Source organism: Equus przewalskii, chromosome 3 (genome assembly GCF_037783145.1).
Source record: "Equus przewalskii isolate Varuska chromosome 3, EquPr2, whole genome shotgun sequence".
Lineage (NCBI taxonomy): Eukaryota > Metazoa > Chordata > Mammalia > Perissodactyla > Equidae > Equus > Equus przewalskii.
Genome location: NC_091833.1, coordinates 100,670,466 through 100,691,247, shown reverse-complemented (window position 1 = coordinate 100,691,247; position 20,782 = coordinate 100,670,466). Strand labels below are relative to the sequence as shown.

Genomic DNA, 20,782 nt, shown 5'->3' with positions numbered 1-20,782 from the left:
GATCTCTGATGAGCAGGCATGTGACCAGAAGAAGCAATCATTAGGACAGAATTTGAGAGAAAGGAAAGATGAGTCTATGAGATGACAGCTGGGAATAGAGTGGGCGGGGAGAGCCGTCCCAGCAGAGGGGACAACGTGAGCAAAAGCAGAGTTACAGAGGCTCTGGGCATACTCATGAGATCGGCACAAACCCTGCCTTTTATATCTTTACATTAATCTGAGTCCTTTAACTGTCTCCAAGTTTGGTTTTGTAAAAACTCCTAACTAATGAAACCCTCATCCAGACTGCCTAATCTTCTCCCATTGCAAGAGAAAGAGGAACAAAAGACCAAAAGAAGCCTAACCTGATTTCTGAGTTTGTATTTCCAACGCTGGTGACGCACATGTCACGATGGTCAGTCTCATGTGACCTGCAGATGTGAGTCACAAACGGCTGCAGACGCAGCGCTGGCACAACCCAGAACAGCTGGAGGCAGTCACAGAATGACAAGCCAGACCCTCCCTCCTCCTTGGGGCAGAACAGACCTCCTCCATATCATAACTGGGCACGGACATCTTTAGGATACCACGCTCCCAGACAGAGACTGAGAAAAAAGAAGTGGGAAAAGAATCTCACTTCACGACTTAAGAGCACATTCTGGGGTATATATTCTCTCCCATTCCCCCAAGAAAGAGTACCCATTTTGTCTGCTGGTAGAATTTATGGATTTTTAAAAATAGATTTTGCCAAACAATCGTGTGGGCAAATGCTGACTTGCAGTCTGGCAGATATCTCTTCGTCAGGCCCAGCAAGATTAAAGCAGGTTCTATTTTCATCGTGCGAGAGCCGCGAACAGAGGCACAAAGGAGAAATTCAGTTTTCGTCTATATCTAGCGGAGCCCCCTCATGAGCCAGAGCGGGGCTGACTCTAACAATTGCCAAAATTCTGTGCACGGGTGCACAGTGGCTTCAGCTTGAAGAATGGCATCATGCAGCTACAAATCCAGGACAGGAGGATTTCCCAGGGCCCAGCTCAAGCTCAAAGTGCGGAAAAATTCTTTCCTACTTGGGTGTGCCAGGAACCTGACAGTAGAATGATATTAGTAGGAAGAGCAGCATAGGGACAGTGCAACCCAGACATGCGAGAAAGAACAAAAGATGACACGAATAAAGCCCGCTCTGAAAGTACAGGGGATTGCTTCTTTTTTGATCTTTTTGGTTTTCCCCCCAGGGTGGACTCTGGCCTTCAAGCTTCAAGTCTAAGAGTAGTTTTCAGGTGTGTATATCTCTTTCCTGGTGGGGAGGTTAAAAAAATTTTTTAAATATAGATATGTATTATGTATGCATATTGCTGTGTTATTAACTGCTACAAAGATAGTAAAAATAGTATTTTTGGATATTCACGTGACACCTCTCGTGTAAATATCTCCTTACAATAATCAAACTGAACCCACAGAGCCCAGTCGTGCACTCTCTACCTCTGGAAGGTTAGTGCAAAATTCGATTTGTACTAATCAGCCCCTGGCTATTGAAGCATGTAATATACTTGATGTGACAATTCCCTGTCTTTCAATATCCACTTTTCCCCTCTGGAGGTTCCCTGGTGCCAGCTAACTGGGAGAAATCACCTCATTGAGAGAATTTGGTATAATGAAGGGTCAGCTTCAAAACCCATTAATCATGAAGTTGATGGTGATGATCCTAATAGTACTAACATGAAAAATGGCAGATAATAGGTACTATGTGCCTACTATGTGTCAACCACTGTACTAGATGCTTTAGATAGGTTATCTTGTTTTTCCTTCAAAATCAGCCTGTAAGGTAGATGTAATTATTATCACTAATAGACGGAAAAATGGAGGCTTAAAGAATTTGATGAGTCTGCCCAAGGTTATACTACTATTAATTCGTGGGGCTGGGACTGAACCTGGGCAGTATAAACGCAGAGGCTGCCCTCTGGTCCACTGCTCAGATCATATCCACATCCTCCTGAAGAATATCTGCTCACGCCCCACTCCCCAAAGCTTGCTTACGACCCCTTAGTGCAAACAGGAAACAAAAGCCACTAAGTCGAGACAGGGCCCATCAGATTTCACAGACACTACATGTGGAGACCTAACTCCTCTCAGGTTCAACAAAAGAGCTGACATTCTCAGGCTCCTGGGTCTGTCCTTTGCACACTGGGCATGCGGCAGCCTGTTCAAGCAGCCTGGTAAAGAGGAGCTACATAATTGCTGGTGTGGGAGGCAGAGAGTGGGCACAAGGGAAATTACACGTGTTTATCCCTCCCTGCTGTGCCGGGCTCCATATTTGCTTCCTCTCCATCTCAGAAACTCTGCAGGAACTGGGGAGCCCAGTGGGGACAGGAGGACCCAGTTCTCCCTTGCTTATGACAAACTCTCATGAGGAGCCTTCTTATTTTGCCACTCAGCTTCAGTTTCCATTTGGGAAAGACCACTCTATGATCTTGTGCTTCCTGAATTCTTATCAGCCAAGAATGCGGCGCCACTCCTCTCTGTCTGAAAGTCCTTTACTATGGAACGATCACCATTCTTTCAATCTTTAATTCATTCACCTATTCAATAGATGTTTAGTGAGTATTACTTTGTCCCAGGTACCATGCAGTTGCAATAAATGATCGATAAAACACTGTTGCTAAGTTCAAATGGTTCACTATTTAGTAAGGAATACAAAATTATGGTCCCTTCCTTTAAAAATGTATATTAATACATTTGCTTTAGCACAATCGTCTACTTGGGGAAGAGAGGAGGGGGAGGAAGCATGCAGGAGGACAAGAAGACATTTACTAATGAGCAACTCCTGTGTGACAGCCCCTCCCTGTCACAGGTACTTTTACACACATCTAATTTAATCCTTCCCCCAGTTCAGAGAGGCAAGTACTATAATCCCCAATTTATAGCGAACTGAGGTACAGAGAGGTTCAACAACACTTTTTCCCAGGCAATGAAAGCTTCAATTTTCAGTCTGGGAGGGCCTGAGGAACTGAAATCCAGTTGGAATCAAGAGCTTGAAGGGTCTTGTCTTGAAGTCGCATTTGCAGAGCAAGTACAGTAGCCTTACTTAGCGAACCACACATCTAGCATCTCCAGGATAGTCCCGCTTTATGCCTGTGTTCCCTGAGTAACTATTGCGAACTCCTCTTTTCACTTTTAGGTGTTCTATTTTGATGATAAAGTATATGGTCACCCTATTTTTACTTCAATTTTACTGTTATTTGAATTGGCTTGGAGAAGACTGCTAGACATAGTTGGAGCTAAATCTGTTTCTCAAGCCAGCTCTTTGGAGTACCCAGGGCCAAAAGGCTTGTGACCAACACAAGTGGATTCTTCCCCAAATTACCAGACTCCAAATCCAGCACTCTTTCCCCTAGCTCCAACGCTTCCTATGAGAACCATAGTTGGATACGCGCTTAGAACCTAACTCCCAAAGCGCGTTACACTCTATTGGTCTAAACTAGCTCTTCCCTTCATATTTCAAGTCATAAGGCAGATAGACAGCTGCATGGCACAGCACTGGCTCAATGAAGATCATTTCTGAATTAGCTGCCCATTATTAGGAATTATGAATAAAGATCATTTAACAGACCACTCAGAAACTCAAGGAACCCACATACAGACATGGACCAAGGACAGTTCACTCATCCTACAATAAGTCAATGCTCTTTCTAATTCATCACCCACATATGGAAAGATGTGCACAAAACAAACAAAGAAAACATGATGCTTGCAACCATCAGCTCTCTCTGTGCTGGACTATACCGTTATGGAGGTCCCAAAGCACCAAGCAAGCACTAAATTACGTACAGGTAGTGGCTGGATATAGGCTGCCAGCCGGCTTTCAGCAACATCCCCCATATGGCTAGGAACACTTGTGCCAGTTAATTAGCACTGGCATTAATCGAGAGAAGGAACATTGACCAGGACATCGAGGTTATCCTTAGACTATTTAAATATGTCATGTGATCACTCATTCCATCTGTTATCAACATACTTCACACTTAATCCAGTAAATAAACTCCCTACCATTTTAAGCAAATGGATTCCATTTTGCCGGGCCTCTTTAGACTTTGCAAATCTCAAGACATTTTTCCCCTGGAATCTATATTATGAAGTGTCACAATGTCCTGATGTGAATTCAAGGACAAGAGCCACCCCTTTCTCCCCTGGGGGAGTATCCTCGAGAGGTAGAGGAATGCAAACAACCACATGCCATCACTCATTCAAATGCATATTTTTCACTTTGCAGCTACCCTACAAATCTGCCTTGTTTTCTTTCCATGCTCACAATTCTGCTGAAAGCACACAGAAAATAAAGCCCATTATTCAAATTAATTTCACTGTGCACTAAAAATGTGACTGAGTTTAGACGGAAACCCATTTTAAAAGTGCTCTCCTCTGAAATGGATGATGCCTAGCAAGGTATAAAACACTCAGGTACTTAGAAAAGCAGATAGGAAATAGTCTAACCCCAAAACACTTCATTGGCAAATTGACTCATCATAGGTATAGACCCAAAGTAGATTTCCAATCCACTTCCTAGAAAGGTATATATTCCATGCATCTTTAAGAATACTGGTATAAATCTTCCCTGAGAAACTTATTATCTTCAAGAGTCTGTTTTCTTGCCCTAAGAAAAGCTATATGATCAATATATCATCAATCTCTAGCATTTCTTTACCCACCTCTTTTATAGACTCCCTTCCTCTCCAGCACTACCTCCAAAAGCCAACTGTCAGTAAACTGATGAAAATGTACACCATTTGCCTTTAAGGAGAGACCAAAACCTCATCAAAACTGTATATAAGGTAATGAGTATTGGTTAGATGAAAGTAAAAATAATACCCAATTGTGACGAGCCTTCTCACAGTGATGAAAGACGTTTGGAATACTAGATAGAAAGCACTGGACCTGACTCAGGTGGACCAGGGTTCAAATCCTGCTTCCTCTAGAATGGTGACCTTGGGAAAATTACTTGATCTCTCCGGCTAAAAATGACAATGAGATTCCTATTCTCTCCACATAATAGAGTGGGCATAAGGATCTGTCGTGATAATAGACACTGTCATTGCCACCTTACTCACTGTGGCCTTGGCACGATAGTGACAATCAGGGTTAGTTCCCTTCTCTGCTACTTCATATTAAAGGTATTACCTAATCTGCAATGTAGTCTTAACAAAAAGTACAACTTACTCTTTCAGGTAGCTTAGTGTGATGAAGCAGACACTTACTGGTCTAATTTTACCCCAAGCACAGGGAAAATCCAAAAGTCATCTCAGGAGCCAATTAATCAGAGAGAGATAATTAAATTTTACACATTGGACTAAGTTTTAACTAGGACACCAGAGCTACCTTGAGGATTACACAGTATTTCCTACTTTGGAGAAAATGAAATTTCTACAATTATACAATTGCTCAGTTCAACAAATACCTATTGAGGACCTGCTTCATGCAAGATCCTGCACACTCTGGATACTAATAGGAATTAAATCCTTTCCCTGACTTGAAAAGCCCTATGGTCCAATAGGCAGAGTCAAACACACAGATTTGATATGATATGTGATATATCAATGCTGAGATAGAGATGCTCAGGGATTGGGAGATGGCTTCCTACAAGAGAGGCCAGATCTGAATCCAGAAAAGTAAGAATTAGATGAGTGACTAGAAGTGGGAAGGGTAGCCAGACAGAGGGAACAGTGCAAACAAAATCCTACATGGAACCCTTACAGGCAGCTACATGTTGTTTCTTTTTACTAGAAAATAAATATAAAAGAGCAAGGTCTGGAACATGAGGCTGGGGAGTGTGATAAACAGATAACCTAAGAATAGGAAAAATGGTGCCACGCATTATCAAAGCATTCTTTACCATCGATACATCACACAGCTTTTCTTAAAATAAAGATCAAAACATACAAGCAAATGGCTTTCCAGTTTGTAAAACTCAGGTTTGTGATAGATGCTGAAAAAAATATCTAACACCTAAATAAGGAACAATAGCATACAGATAATGATGGGGAGGATAGTCAAAGGAAAGCTGAAAAGCTGATTCCCTTTGACTGAAACTCACACACACAAAAAACTAACTCAGAGTTTAGAAGGAAAAACCTAGAGCTTAACAATCCCACTCTAACCCCCTCAATTTATTGACTTGAGTAATTTGCAATCTCTCTATCTAGAACTCATTCATGAAAAATAAATTCTCTTCTCTCTGCCCTACCAGAAAAGCCATTACTTTCATCTCCAAGACAACGCTTCAGGAGGTTAACATTCATATCCATTCATCAGTGATATGTGTAAATATTTGAACAGTTATTAACGAAAGCTCAGGCTGAAAGGTAGTTGTTTGTCTGGAAAGTGTCTGTAGATTGAATAATTCTGTTTATAACTCATGGTCATTTCCTTTCGCTTCCCCATCACAATTTTCCGCATGGGACACACTGGCTCATGGGCCCTTTTACGTGTTCTGTCACTTGTTCTCACTGAGGCTTTTGTGCAAACCAAAGTCTGCAGTACAACTTTAAACATTATATTGCATTTTATTCTTCTTGGAATCTACCATCAGAAAACCCCTCGATTCACATGCTCACAGGGGTCTCCAAAAGAGAATCCAAAACACAAAATTATACATTTAAAACATCAGAGTTAGAAAACAGGTCACAACATCAACTTTAATTTTCACTATTTTGCTGGTTATTCTTCTGCCTCCCCTCTCTCTCCTCCCCTCCCTAGTCCATTCTCCATCCTTCTCTGCTGGACTCTACACCTTAGGATGCCCATGGACAGCCTCTCCTGGGCTCCTTGGCTGCAAGTTTCCTGTTGGACTCAGCCAATGAAAAGCACCATCAGGAAGCCAGAAAGTGAGGTGGGAGAGGATTCAAGGTATTTCTTTCCCACTTTCTCCCTGCTTCTGTGCTGCTCTCTTAAAGACAGCTGTATGTTTCTACAGCTTCATCTCCTGCTGGGTGGTCGCCCCTCCCTTACCCCCATGACTTGACTTTTCTCAGGGCTCAGGTAACACTATGTCATCTCCTTGCCCTTTGGCTCTAGGCATTTCCAAGGTTTATAGAGCCCAAAACTTTTATAATTAAAGTTGTAAATTTAATAAAAAATATATGATCATGAAAACATTTTGCTGGCCCCACTCAGGACCTTGGAAGCAGTCTGTACAACGTGTGGAGCCTTGAAGCCTAAACATGATTAGCTTCATGCTAAGTCCCCTCTCTGAAGACTTCCAGTTTTTGCTAGTCTCTTGGTGCCCCAACATGCCTATTTGTTCTCTTTACAAGCTCACATCTCTATAAGTAGCCTCTTCATTAAAGTCTCATCATTTAAACAATCTGTGTAGATACCGTGTCCTGCAGAAATCCTTGTCCAAGAGCCAATTCAAAGATATTACATGACGACATGATAAACAACTTCACTTTCTTCCCCTACTGCCTACCTACCTGGGAGACATTAAAGTTTTCTATAATTTAATCTTACGGTTGAATCTCAGCTTTCTTTCCGAAAGGAGTAAAAAAGAAAATAAAACTAGGCAGGACTAGAAGGAAATACTTTACTTTCTTGTGAGCCTTTCCAAGCAGGTCACAAGCGAAATGTATTGGATGTATACTCTTAAAATGCATAAAAGAAATATGATGATGCCTTTCTAAAGAAACATTTGATCAACTACGATTTTTAGCAGTTGTAATTGCCATGTAGCTATCTATCATTGCTAAATCACTCTCTGCTGCTCCTTTTGAATAAACCCCTTAGTGGTCACCCAGAACAAAGTATTATTATGTTACAGAAACAGAGGGAAGAACTTTATTATGGCACCATGTTGGTTTGGCTCTAACAATACAGTGTACACAATTTTGCAGGTATTTGATGCAGATGTTAGAATAATCAGCCCTTTGCCTTTACTGTAATGTCCAGAGCATGCATTAAAGATTATGCAATCATTAGATTATAGAGCAAACTCCTCAGTGAACTGGCCAGGGCTTCATTTCTCCGAACATTCAAAGCTCACTCAGAATAAACCTGTAGTAGTGCATTGGATGACCTGTTGTTCCTTTTCAGTTTTCAGAACATGTCATTGCTAGTGTCCACAGACAGAATACTCAGTAACAGAAATCGTGCCCATTTTATAATTGATTCAAGTCATCAAACAACTTCACCTTCCAAAGTCAGAAGCTCAAAGAGCTATGTGCCAAGAAGAAAATACAAGGCTACATTGTCACACGTGGAAATATACAATGGCATTCCAGGCACCTCATGTGATAAAAGTGCTTCAAATTAGAACAGCACATTCATTGTTGCTAAGATTTTTCATAAGACTACATTGTCAAGTAAGAAATATTCAGTTAAATTTCCTTTGAAATATGGCATTTTTTTTCCCTCCGTATCATTACTTATCTACCTAACCCTGTACAGTCAGTATTTTTTTTAACTGTTTATAGTAATTTCACAACCAAGAGGTGAGATTGCTTATGGAGGTTGGCTACCTCTCTCAACCAAGCTGAAATTTACATTATCAAATGTTTACTATGTTAGTATTTCTAGGATGGAAAGGAAATGCATGGGAGGGTGAGATCTTCATAGCAAGTTCACTATGCTTAATGTGGCACAGAAAATCAGCATGCTTAGTTTCTCCACTCTGGCAGTTTGATAATGTTAATTGGGGGAATATCCACAGTTCTCACATATTGCACATTTACTAATAGGCAGGTCCCAGGCATATGTTAGAACCAAATACATATTTTCTTTTAAGCAATGGTCATTTTAAAGGCTTTTTTGCACTGTTTGTAATTTAAATGCAGTATATATTCTTTTATTTTTAAAAGAACTTTAGAGAATTCTTTCACTCTATTTTACAACTTAAGGTCTTCTAGAAAGAGCTCTCACTTAAATGCTTAATTTGAAGAAGTTTGAAGTTTGAAATATTCTCAATAATTATATAGCATAATTTTAGCATAACCCTAGCAGATGCCAATCAGAAATATAAATGTTTATTGATTAACAAAGCAAAATAAAATGGAGAATAAGAATATAAATAGAAAACATACGAATTTGTCTCTACAAAGTTGCAAAGAAATAGATTGTTTCATATTAAGAGACAATATTCTGTTCTTTTTCATTTGTAATGATCATAACTTGTTAAAAATCTGAGTCAATGTCTCTATTTCCTAACTCTTAAAGGCTGTACTAAGAGAAGATATTTACAATAATTGAAGATCTAAGGAAATTATCTGATACTTAACACCACAATCCAAATGTTATGTTCACAACCAGGAAATAGCAGCACATAAATTCTCAGTTTTGCTGTTGTCTTGTTCTTTGCACTAAGCATCCCTGGCTATCGGTGTTTGCTAGAAGAGATATCAGAGTGTAGCTAATAAGAAAAGGCAGACTTAAAAAGGCAGGAACATTCCATTTTTCTTGAAACAGTATCTTCCTTTAGAGGAAAAGTTATACTTCAATTGAAGAGATAAGCAAAATGTTTATCTACATTCAATTTAAGTTCAAATCAAGGTCCAAGCATTAAATACCAGCATGGTTATTTACAGCATTCCCTCAAAATGGGAAAAATATCCATGGCAGTGATTTCTTTATTGATGCTTTTAAAATGTGTTCAAAACAGCCCATGCTCGTGCTACTATTAATAAATGTTAATTCTTTACCCTAGAAAACCTCTGGAAATACGTACAGTATCTGCCCAGAATATAAAACAACATTGATTTATGCCTTGAAAGTAGAGTTACAAAGAATAACAAACAAATTCATTATGATGGCATAAAAATACCAAAATAAATTGTTCCCTAGTATCTACACCACACTGTAGGTTATTAGTTATTAATATTATTATTCATGACAGCCCTAACTACTGACATGAAGGAGCAATTTTCTTTATTACTATGGATTTCTCTAAAACCAGTTAGTTGGACAGGGGCAAAAATCAAGGTAACTTAGAGTCAATGTTCAGGAAGACAGCAGTGTAGATGTGCCTGAAAGAAATCTGTATCAGAGAGAAATATCTAGGATTAAAGCAAAAGACTTGGGATGTACCGTGGTCATTTATTAATATTTTTATTGAGTAATGAGAACAACAGTTAAAATGTACTGAACACTTACTATGTGCTAGTCTTTGGGATAAGTACAATAGATGCATTATTCCTATTTATTCTTATGATTGCATGGGGTAGAAATAATATCTTCATTTAACAAGTGGGAAAGATCGAGGAACAGAGACTTTAAGTAACTAACTACATGTGGGGAACTATCAGTGCTAGGACGAGAACCTAGGTCTTCCTAACTCCCAAGTCCTTTCTCTAGATCAGAAGTCAGGAAACTTTCTGTAAAGAGCCAGATAGTAAATATTTTCAGCTTAGTGGGCCGTATGTTCTCTGAGGCAGCTACTCAACTCTAACATTTTCGGGTGGTGATGTGTCCATGAATGATCATGGCTGTGTTCCAGTAAAACCTTATTTAAGGACACTGAAGTCTGAATTTCATCTAATTTTTATGTGTCACAAAATATTATTCTTCCTTTAATTTGTTATAAACATTTAAAAATGTAAACACCATTCTTAGCTCATAGGCTAAAAGCAAAAACAGACAGTGAGCCAGATTTGGTCAGGGGCCTGTGGTTTGTAAACCTCCTCTAGACAAGTGCTTTTCTAACTTTAATGTCATGCTCTGGCTAAAATGCAGATTTTGATTCCGGAGGTCTGGGGTGTGGTCTGGGAATTCTGAATTCCCACCAAACTCCCAGGTGATGTTGATGCTGCCTGTCCATGGACCACACTCTGAGGAACAAAGCTCTACACCATAATGCTCTCCTGAGCAATCTCTAAGGATGCTAATTTTCCTATACCCAGGGTTTTGGTTAATGACCTCACTTAAACACACAAGTGCCAAGCTGGGACCCTTGAGCCTCCTCCCTCACCCTTATTGCCCCACCTCTGAATTATCTCTCTGGAGGCTCTGCCTCCTCAATGCCATTGTCCAGTCATATCCTCCAAACAGGTCTGAAGTCTTCAGTCCCTTCTCTTGGCAGACTTTCCTCTGTTTTGTGACCTGAGACTTCTTTCTCTCTAAAATAAAATCCAAATATTTCCCTTCTTGATTCATGCTCATCTCAGTGGTGTCCCAATCCATACAGAATAAAACTCAGATGCTACATTCTTCAATCTCACCTAACCAAATTGGCCAATTTTATCTTGCCTTGTCATTTCCTAATTATAATAATAATGATAGCTCCAAACTCGTTAAGCTCTTACTATGTATAAGGCACAATTGTATTTCTTTTCATCTTTGCTCCATATTTTACTGTATGAGGTAAGTTCTATTATTTCCACCTTACACATAAGGAACTAAGACATAAAGAGCTTAAGTTGCCCAAAGTTACAGAGCTCATAAACAATAGAGCCAGGATTTGAACCCAGGCATTCTGACTCCAGAGCCCACAGTGTAACCACTAAGGTGTATCCCTTCCCAAAGTTATTTCATACATTTATCATGCTTAGTTCCTTAAGAGTCTCTAAGACACGCCATGCCATTTCTTGCCCCCAAGCCTTTGCTGTTGCTCATCCTCCGCCTACAGCCTCCCTTACTTCCATCATCACTTGCTTCTTTCTCCTCCTCTCTTAACACTCAAGGCAAATGTCACCACCTCTCAAAGTCTCCTTTGTCTCCCTCTCTCCCCAAGGTACAAAAATGCGCACAGAGTCATTATTTTTTCTGTCTGTTTCCCCTACTAACATTGACCTCTCTTATAAAGCAGAGTCTCTGTTTTCTTTTCTTCTGGAACCAAAATCAGATAATACTAACAATGGTAAGTAGTAGGTGTTCAATAAATATTTGATGGATGAACAAGAGGATTGAGAAGTAAATGAATGGATAAGAAATCAATTTAACAAATCATCCCTAGTCTAATTTCCACATCTGTATAAAGAAGGGATTGGATCAGATAAGTTCTAAACTGTTCTCAAGATTCATCATATAATCATTCATTCATTCACTCTCATATTTATTGCATCTACAGCCTGCCAGGCACAATTCTAGGTCCTGAGCATACAACAGCAAAGCAAGCAAAGTCCCCGTCCTTGTGCCCTTTGCAGTCTGATGGGAGAGAGAGAACAATGTGGGGCAATGATAAATGCCAGAGAGAGAGAGAAAATAGAAGCTAATAAAGGAGCACTCTTTTATATGGATATGCACATACATACAACAAGTAGAGAACCTCTTATAGGTGATATTTATAATTCTATTAATCAATTTGTATGTGTGCAAGTAAGACTCAGTTCCTTCTGGTCTTTAAAGAATATAAATTGCAAATATGTGAGAATCTGGAATGTTGACAAAAGGATAGAAGGATACCTGAGTTTAGGTTGATTACACAGTCCATTTGGGGTCTAAAAATTGTAATAGTTTTGCAATTGATATAATTAGCTGCCAGCAGCTCATTCCTGGCTATGCATTTAAATAAGGATGCTGCAAGTAAGAAAAGTGGAGAGATGTGAAAGAACTTTTCATACATTAAGAAACAGTTACCTTTTGCAGGAATGAAGGAATACTTGTTAAATTGGATATGAAAAGCATAAATGACTTAACTTCTATAGATTCAAGTTTGAATTCAGTTCCAAGTACTGGATTATTTTAACAATAATCACCATTTTACTTACTTTTCATTTTTCTTATTGGTCATTTTTACCGTATGTAGAATTATAGTTATAATAGCAATACAAGAATACCTATAGAAAAAAACATAGCCTGAAATCCTTATAAAATCTTTGTAAAACCCCGGTAATATAACCCTGTATATTGCAATTAAAAATGGCTGATAACTTGACTTCATACCAACTACAAATTCATAGTAAAAATAGATATGAACCCAGTGGCCTAACATAGTTTCCAATCTTATAACTCAGAATTTTCTTTACTGTGTTTAAAATTCTACTTTACTTTAAGTAAATGTATCTGTATCAACTGTAATCCACTCTGACAATTCTTTTAACCTTAATGGTATCAATTTCGTTCAGGCGTAGGGCAGTTTTCAAATAAATAGTTTTATGTGGATATCAATACACATCTATGTTGGCAAAGGTAACTCATTGTACTTTCTATAAGTGAACATAGAAATATAGAAATATGAAGTATGTTTTCTTATAGAAAACATAACTAATGGAAAATAGCTAATAGAAAATGAAGTTTTTGTACTTGTAACGTTTATAGTAAAATTATTTCTAGAAAGTGCTTAAATGTATTTATGAAAGAGAATTGCCTTTAGCACATAGAAAAAATAGATTAATATGTCCTTCTGACCAAGGAAGGCTAAAAACAGAGATACACCCAAATAGAATCTTAGTTGCCTTAATTCTTTGAATACTATGTTTATTAGTATGATTTATCTCCAAAGGGTTTATTCATATTGATAAAACAAGCAGAATTTGGAACATATCCTAGAACTTCAGCATGCAAATAAATGACTTTAGCTAGTACCCTTCATTTTTTTACCAAAAAAAAAAAACAAAAAAAAAAAACATGAAGCCTCCAGCAGTCTCTCTTCAGTTCTGCTTCAAGCACAAAGTTCCAGGACAGGAGAGGAGTCTCCCCTTCACTGTCTCATCAGAGAATGAATGAACATGTGACTACATTGATTGAGGGGAGGCATTGCCCACCATATGGCCTTGCTCAATGGAGTCAACATGAGGAGGAGCTCTTTGCTGACTTCCTAAGCAGGGAACAAAGTGAACACCTGGTCAGATAAAAATCCATCAGGATACTGGAACTGGCTGCCCAGTCTCCAAATTACTTGCAGGCATCAAGTCCAAGGTAAAATGAAATGTGCCTCTCTTGCATATTTCAGTAATTATTATGGTGTTACAGTGTGCATGACATACCCCTGAATGGAAAAACATCCTCAATCGGCCAGTATGCTTTTAACTCCACAGAATGTGATAAGATATGGTGAAGACAGCAAGAGAATAGAAACTGAGAATCCTTTCTGTTTTTTTGTGGGGGCAGACCAGCAGTGTAAGTTTGGGGAAAATCACTCTCCCCACCTTCATCTTGGCCATTTAGAAAGATGCCAACAATGAACATAGTGACTCTTGCTGCCCTTTTAAACCCTCAAGAGGCTGTGAAGTCTTGAACTCTCCTGTGAAGGTGGAAAGAGGAGGGTATATGAGACAGGTCAGTCTTTCTCCTTCTTAGCTCTGCGATCAGCACTTCTTTGTCCTTCTCATTTATAGAGCAGAACTTTTATATCCACTGGGAAAGTGATGGCAGCAGAAGATTTCAAATCGTTGGATGCACAAGTAAGGGCTGCTTATCAGTAAGTGCACCAAGCCATGGTAAGCTCAGGGAGTTCCTGCAATGAGTGCCTCAGAGCAGAGGGGAAACCTTGAGTCTAAAAAAGCAACTCAGCCTATAAGCTTGGTCAGCCTGGGCAAGTGCTCAAAATGGTGATTTCAAGGCCGGACTAATGAGCTAATAAATTATAGTCACTTCATACGCAACATGGTATGATTTGTCCTGCTGAGTTGAATCAGGTAGCAATCTAGGCTAACCTTTAAAAACTGATTTGAAATCTCCCAATAAGGTGGCCAGATAGATTCAGTCTGTATTTTAGATATGAAGGCCTAAATTCTCATCCTTTTGTGTCAGAAATATCTCTAGGGCAGTAGCGATTTTTGCCTCCCAGGGGACATCTGGCAATGGCAGGAGACACTTTTAGTTGTGATTGTTGGGAGGCAGGGATGCTACTGGTATCTAATAGGTGGAGGTCAGGGATGCTGCAAAACATCCTACAATACACAGGACAGCCCCCCCTCACCACAAAGAATTATCTGGCCCAAAAGATGAATAGTACTTAAGTGTTATCAAGAAACTCTTCTCTAGAGCATACAAAAGTAGATAAATCACAGCTAGTTTGGCCAAGAGTAAGCTGGAAACATTCAGCTCCTAATTTGAGAGGCAGGAATAAGCAAAACCTACAAGTCTATTTGAGTTCTACTAGGCAGGCCTTGGTCAAGTCCTGTATGGAGTCCTGTTAGGCATAACGCACTTGTCCCATGAAAATGGCAAAAAGGAAAAAGGAGTAAAAGCATCATTATTTCTGGCAGAGAGCCCATCATCTTGAATCGTGCGATGTGTCCTGCAGATGGGTAAGATTTAACGAGCATGCTCAATTAGCTCTATTACCTCCACCTAGGGTGAAAGTCATCCCATTGTTACAGTGCCTGAGGCTTCAAGCTCCCCTTAATCTGCCCAAATTCATAACAAAATTAAGCATCGCTATAGTAAGTCTTTCCAATTTCTCTGGGAACCTGCTGGACTTGTGGGCTTATACACACACAGCAAAATGATGGGAGTTAGGCTATTCCCACTGATCAGAGAGTGCTCTTATTTAGAGTCATCAAGGAAATAATCTATGAATAATTATATTCATTATGTGTCTATGTTTTAATTTAGTTAAGTCTTCATGTTAGGTGAAAAAGTAAAATGATGGCTAAAATGATGTGTGTGTGTGTGTCTGTGTGTGTGTCTGTGCGTAGTTTTTCTAGACAGTGCTCTAAAAAATGATCACATGTCTAGGCAGCTCATAAAAATGTCAGGAAAGGGGCAGTTACACCGTTTTACTATTTTCATCTCGTAACAATACTATCTCTCCATAAAAGATCCGCCACCATAGCAGACGGTCTGATGACAGAATAGCGATTTAGATTTAATTTCTCTCTGATCAAAATTTCATCAAACTTGAAAGAAGGTCAGAATCTCCCAACTCGAGGCTCAGGGAATGGCAGTTCCACTTGTGGAAGATTTCAGGGATGCAGCTAAAGTATATGATGTGATTTATCCCTATGCTTCTATAGAAACCATATAGTACCAGGAAGTTCTCAGCAGGCTCAATTGTATCTTCAGAACCTAGTGGGGAGACCAGCCATCTCCCTTGCTAACCACCACATCACTCTTCCTATAAAAGTTAGGGCACTCGTGGCTAATTTCAGCAAGAATCCAATTGCCAGAGCCACACATGACAACCAGGCTGACTGACAAGGACACATGATCTCCCAGCCTCATGTGTCACCTGTTCTTGCATTATAACCACATGGTACAAGAGCTGGCCTTTTTCACTGTGGCAGTTGGGACAGACATTATATGGCCACATTCTCTGTGTATCACAAACCCCCTGTGATTTTTATGCAGTGATGAGATGCTCATTGCAGAGGAGTCTTCCGAAATCATCCTTCTCCCCACACGGTGACACCAGCCCTAAAGGTGTCCTAGTGAATACTTTACCTAATAGCCTGTTTTGAGTGCTTTGGACAAAGAAATGGGTGCGAGGATCATGACCAATAAAGATAATGAGGATTTTCACTGTTAGGTGCCATTTCCAACTAAATCAAACCCTTCTGGCCAGTAAGAAAAGGGATAAGAAAAAAATCAAACAGCAAATCTGCTGAACAGACCAAATGGGTCCATCTTCCACAACCCCTTCTCTCACTTTTTATTTTTTTAATAACACCAAGAAGAAAGCAAAAGTAGCAAGGGGATTATTTTTCTTCTAGATAAAATACAGTGGGATAGAAAAATTTGAATATCTGTTCGGCAACAATTGTCAAATTCTGTCGTACATTTTGGGTGAAAGCAAAGCATTGCTGAAAGAGACTGAGCCCCGGTTGTCACCTAAGCATAGCATGTTGGGACATGAGGTCACCCGGCTCAACACCTTCATTTCAAAGAGAAGAAAACTGAGGTGCAGAGACGGTGAATGACTTGCTCAGAAAACTCTCTAGTAAGAGTACCAGGAAACAAAACTTCCCACTTCATCACATTGCCTCCCTCATTGCTCCATTATTTCAGATCCATTGCTAAGATCTCTCCAGAGTCTACCATCTCTGAGTTCAAGCCTGCCCAAGACAATTTGACAGGAAGATATTTGTCTGAGCGATCCCAGATCTCAATATAAGACTCCTGTTTGCCCAGGGCTTTCCACATGAACTTGGTCCACTGAGAGCACAGGGCCTACTGGGTACCCGCACATATGGATTATAACCTTGATTGAAGCCCAAGTTGGGGAGGTAATAAACCCAACTGCCATTAGTCTATGCCTTTTACCTCTCCCATTTCAATTGTCTCCTACTCTTCCCTGAAGCCATGGGAAAGCTGCCCAGCAAGAAGCACTAAAAAAAGGGAGGCCTCTGAGCTTCAGGGACTTGAGCTCCTAGTTGCAAATTCCCTTCATTCAAAAGAACACTCTCCACCTTTTTTCTCAGCACAACACTTAGCATGCCCATGAGGGGGGAAAGTGTTTCTCACCAGGAATAAGCTGTAAGGTATATTTGAAAATTGAGATTTTTGAATTGCAATTGGCATCTCTCGGTGCCTTTCAGATGGGGGCCATCTAACTGCAAAGTGACATTTTGTGATCTGGACTTGGTGGAGATCCAGTGAAAAACCACAACCAATCAGTTTCTAAAACACAGGCTCAAGAAACTGGGACCTAGCATTAAACCTAGACGCTCTTTTATGATCATTCGTCAAAGGAAAATAGCAAGAGACATTCATTTTTCAAATTATTCTCCCTCACCAGCCTCTCTGATTGCTGTTACCATGAGCAATATCATTCTTTACCCACTGCAGGAATCTTTTGTGAGCAAAATACCATTGAAAATCTTTATTTTCAAATTCATTCACTCCTGGCAAGAAACAATCCTGGATGAACTTTCAGAGTGCCCAGCTGAGTAAATGAGTGACCTTTGCTTGATCTAATTTAGTTGTCTCTTTTTATCCACATATGATTTATATTACATGTGTATTTAACTAATGCCTTTGTCTTCTAGCACCTGTAAGCCCTTCATAATCATTAGTTAAGCCTCACAGTCCATTTGAAATAAGAGGTATCTTCCTTTTGGAGAGGTGGAAAAACTCCGGAAGGATCGCGGGTCCACACAGAGGCAGTCTTGACTCAAGCCCTAGAGGGAGGTCAATATATTTCTCAACCCCCTCCAGGCGGCTTAACTGTCCATAAATGCGTGGCCATAATATTAAGTCCCTACTAACCACTTACTTGCATTTATGAACCCTGGCAGTCCTGCATTCACTCCTGGGTAGTCTTGGCCAAAGGGATGGAAAATGAGGGTGTTAGAGCCTGGCTCGAATGAGGAAAGGCCAGCCAGGGAGGAAACATTGACGTTTTTGACGACTTAATCTTCTTAAAACAAGTGTCCTTTACAACATGGTCAAGCAGCTGTGTGCAAGAGCCATTAGAGGGAGGCAAAGCTGGAGGCCAGAAGGCTGGTTAGGGGTCTTGATAGGGTGAATCTGGACAGCATAGTGGTCAAGGGCACGAATTTTGGAGTCAGTCTGTTATGGGTTAGAATGCCGGCTTTGTTACTCATTAGATATGTGGGCAATTTATTTCCCTTCTTGAAGACTCAGTTTTCTCATCTGTAAAACAGGATCAATGAAAATCCCTATAGTGTTGTGGAGATTCTATAAGATAAATGTACATTGCTCAGTAGAAGAAATGTTCGATTATAATCACAAAAACTTAAATAATGCTCACGTATGCCACACACTGTTCCGTTACTCATTAAATCCTCACAACAACTCAAGAAGTAGGTATTATCTTTTGCCTCCATTTTAGAGATGAGGAAACTAGGGTACAGAGAGGATTAGTATCTTAAGTTATGGAGCCAGGATTCAAACCCACACACTCTGGCTCCAGGATCTATGCTCCTTATCACTCCTCCAAGAATAGTAGCTAGTACTGGTTACTAAGGCCATAGATTAGGAACGGAGACAGATTTAAGATGTAGTAAGGACTGGGTACCTGGTGGGATGTAGGGATGATGAGAGAAGGGATGACCAAGACTGCTTCCCCAGGGTTCTGACTTCAGTGATGGCCCATGGTATCTCTCACAGTGGTGGTGGGGAACAAAGAAAAAGAAGCATGCTTGGGACATATTGAGCAAGTCTGATGTATCTTTAGAATATTTAAGTACAATGGTTAATAGCGAGGTGGGTATATGGATCTGGAGCTTAAGAGAGAAGTTAGATTGGGTGTTACAGATTTGTGAGTCACCAGAAAATACCTGGGAACTGGAGTCACGTGAATGGATGAGATCACACATATAGTGTATGGTGTGAGAAAGGAAGAAGGTTAAAAGAGGACCCCTTTGGGGAAGAAGGGGGGACATCAACATTAAAGGGTTGAAAAAAGAAGGGCCCTTAAAGTAGAGCAGGAAGGAGTGGCTGGAGAAGAAGAGTGCTTGATGGAAGCCAAGAGAGAAGGGGGTTTCAACAGTCTTTCTCTGGTTTAAAAGTACATTCTTTAATTGGGGAAAATTTTATCTTCTCCTACTTATCTCTTTAGGATACCACTCTCCAACCAAATACAAGGAATTTAAAAGACAGAAGATGGATTAGTGCCATGCCAGCTCAATTTATGGGAAAATGAGAGAACTCATCTCATGAGCTAAGGGGAAGTCAGTTGGCCCATCCTTCTCTCCATCTCTGACTGTCAAGGACCCATCTATTCTTCATCTCAAAGACTACCCCCTCCAAGAAGCTCTTCCATGCACTCTAGTTGGAATTAAAACCATGTTCCCAGTGGTCCTAGAGAACTAGATACATATCCACACTACATCGTTTTTGTTGGTCTAATATCACAGTTGTTTTTATATCAGTTCAATCACTTGCTAGACCAAAAATTCATTGATTTTTTTCTGTTCCACTAGTGCTTGGTGGTCTGCCTGGCACATACAAGGTGCTAGATAAACACTTATGGACCATGAATGAATTGAAATCTTTAGTGAAAGCATAATAGGTACATTCAAGTCAGCCTCCACCTTTGTTCTAGCTTCACCCCTTATTCACCCTATGTCTTGGTGCAGAAAAACGGTAGCAAGTTTCCACATCTGCAAAATGAGTAAAATAAAGCTAGTGGGAATTAAATGAGATTATAAATGGAAGGTACCTAAAACATAGCAAGCATTCAATAATCATTAGCTATTAAGTGCCAGCTTCCCAGCTCAATGGCTGGCCGAGCCCCTCTGTGGAGGGTTTGAGAAATCCCTTACCTTTTTGGACTTCCCACAGGCCCCTGTAGACCCAAGGGTCCCGGTTCCCAACTCACTCCTTTAACTCCTGTCCTGCAGGATTTATAGCCTGACTGTGACAACTAATTTTGGAACTGTAATGCCTCCTGTCATCTTCCATAAATTTGACATAAATAAATCACAAAATACCCTTTTTATATCGCTTTTTATCTTGCCCACGCTTCTTGTTTCTTTTGGAAACAGTTTTTATGGCAAATGCAGAGTGTAAATCCACCCGGCAATAAAGCATGCCAAACAAGCGTGTAGAACAGGCACCTGAGAGGAAATTACCCACTATTTGCAGCGCTCCACACAATTATCAGCAGGATGTTCTGGAGTGGGCCTATTCAACGCCCTGCACTGTGTTCCTCACACATGATTTGCATAGCCCCAATGTAAACAACATTGTTAAACCACAGGAAGTAGCACCCACTGGTCCACGTCTTCCTGCTGGCCTCCTCTTGTGGCAATGTGGAGTCTAGTCTTTGCATGACACCTCCCCTGACTACTTCCTTGGAGAGGTCATTTCTTCTAAGGCAGTGATGTCCAGTAGGACTTTCTGCAATGACAGAAATGTTCTGTACAGATACATTGCCCAATATGGTAGCCACTAGCACGATGTGGCTACTGACACGTGACATGTGGGTAGTGAGACAGAGGAACTAGATTTTTAATTTTATTTTAAGTGTAATCAATTT

At 40.1% G+C, this 20,782-nt stretch overlaps 1 protein-coding gene across 5 annotated transcripts in view; it reads right to left on the bottom strand.

Moving 5' to 3' along the window:
• PPARGC1A (PPARG coactivator 1 alpha) overlaps window positions 1-20,782 on the bottom strand; it is a 609,701-nt gene that overhangs the window by 145,397 nt on the left and 443,522 nt on the right. Inside the window, exon 1 of one of the 5 annotated variants that reach the window (XM_070613069.1) lies at window positions 345-559. The exons of the other annotated variants lie outside the window; for them this stretch is intronic. The gene's annotated coding sequence lies outside the window, so the exon portion shown is untranslated. Of the gene's footprint in view, window positions 1-344; window positions 560-20,782 lie in introns of those variants that run through there. 5 annotated transcript variants of the gene reach the window in all.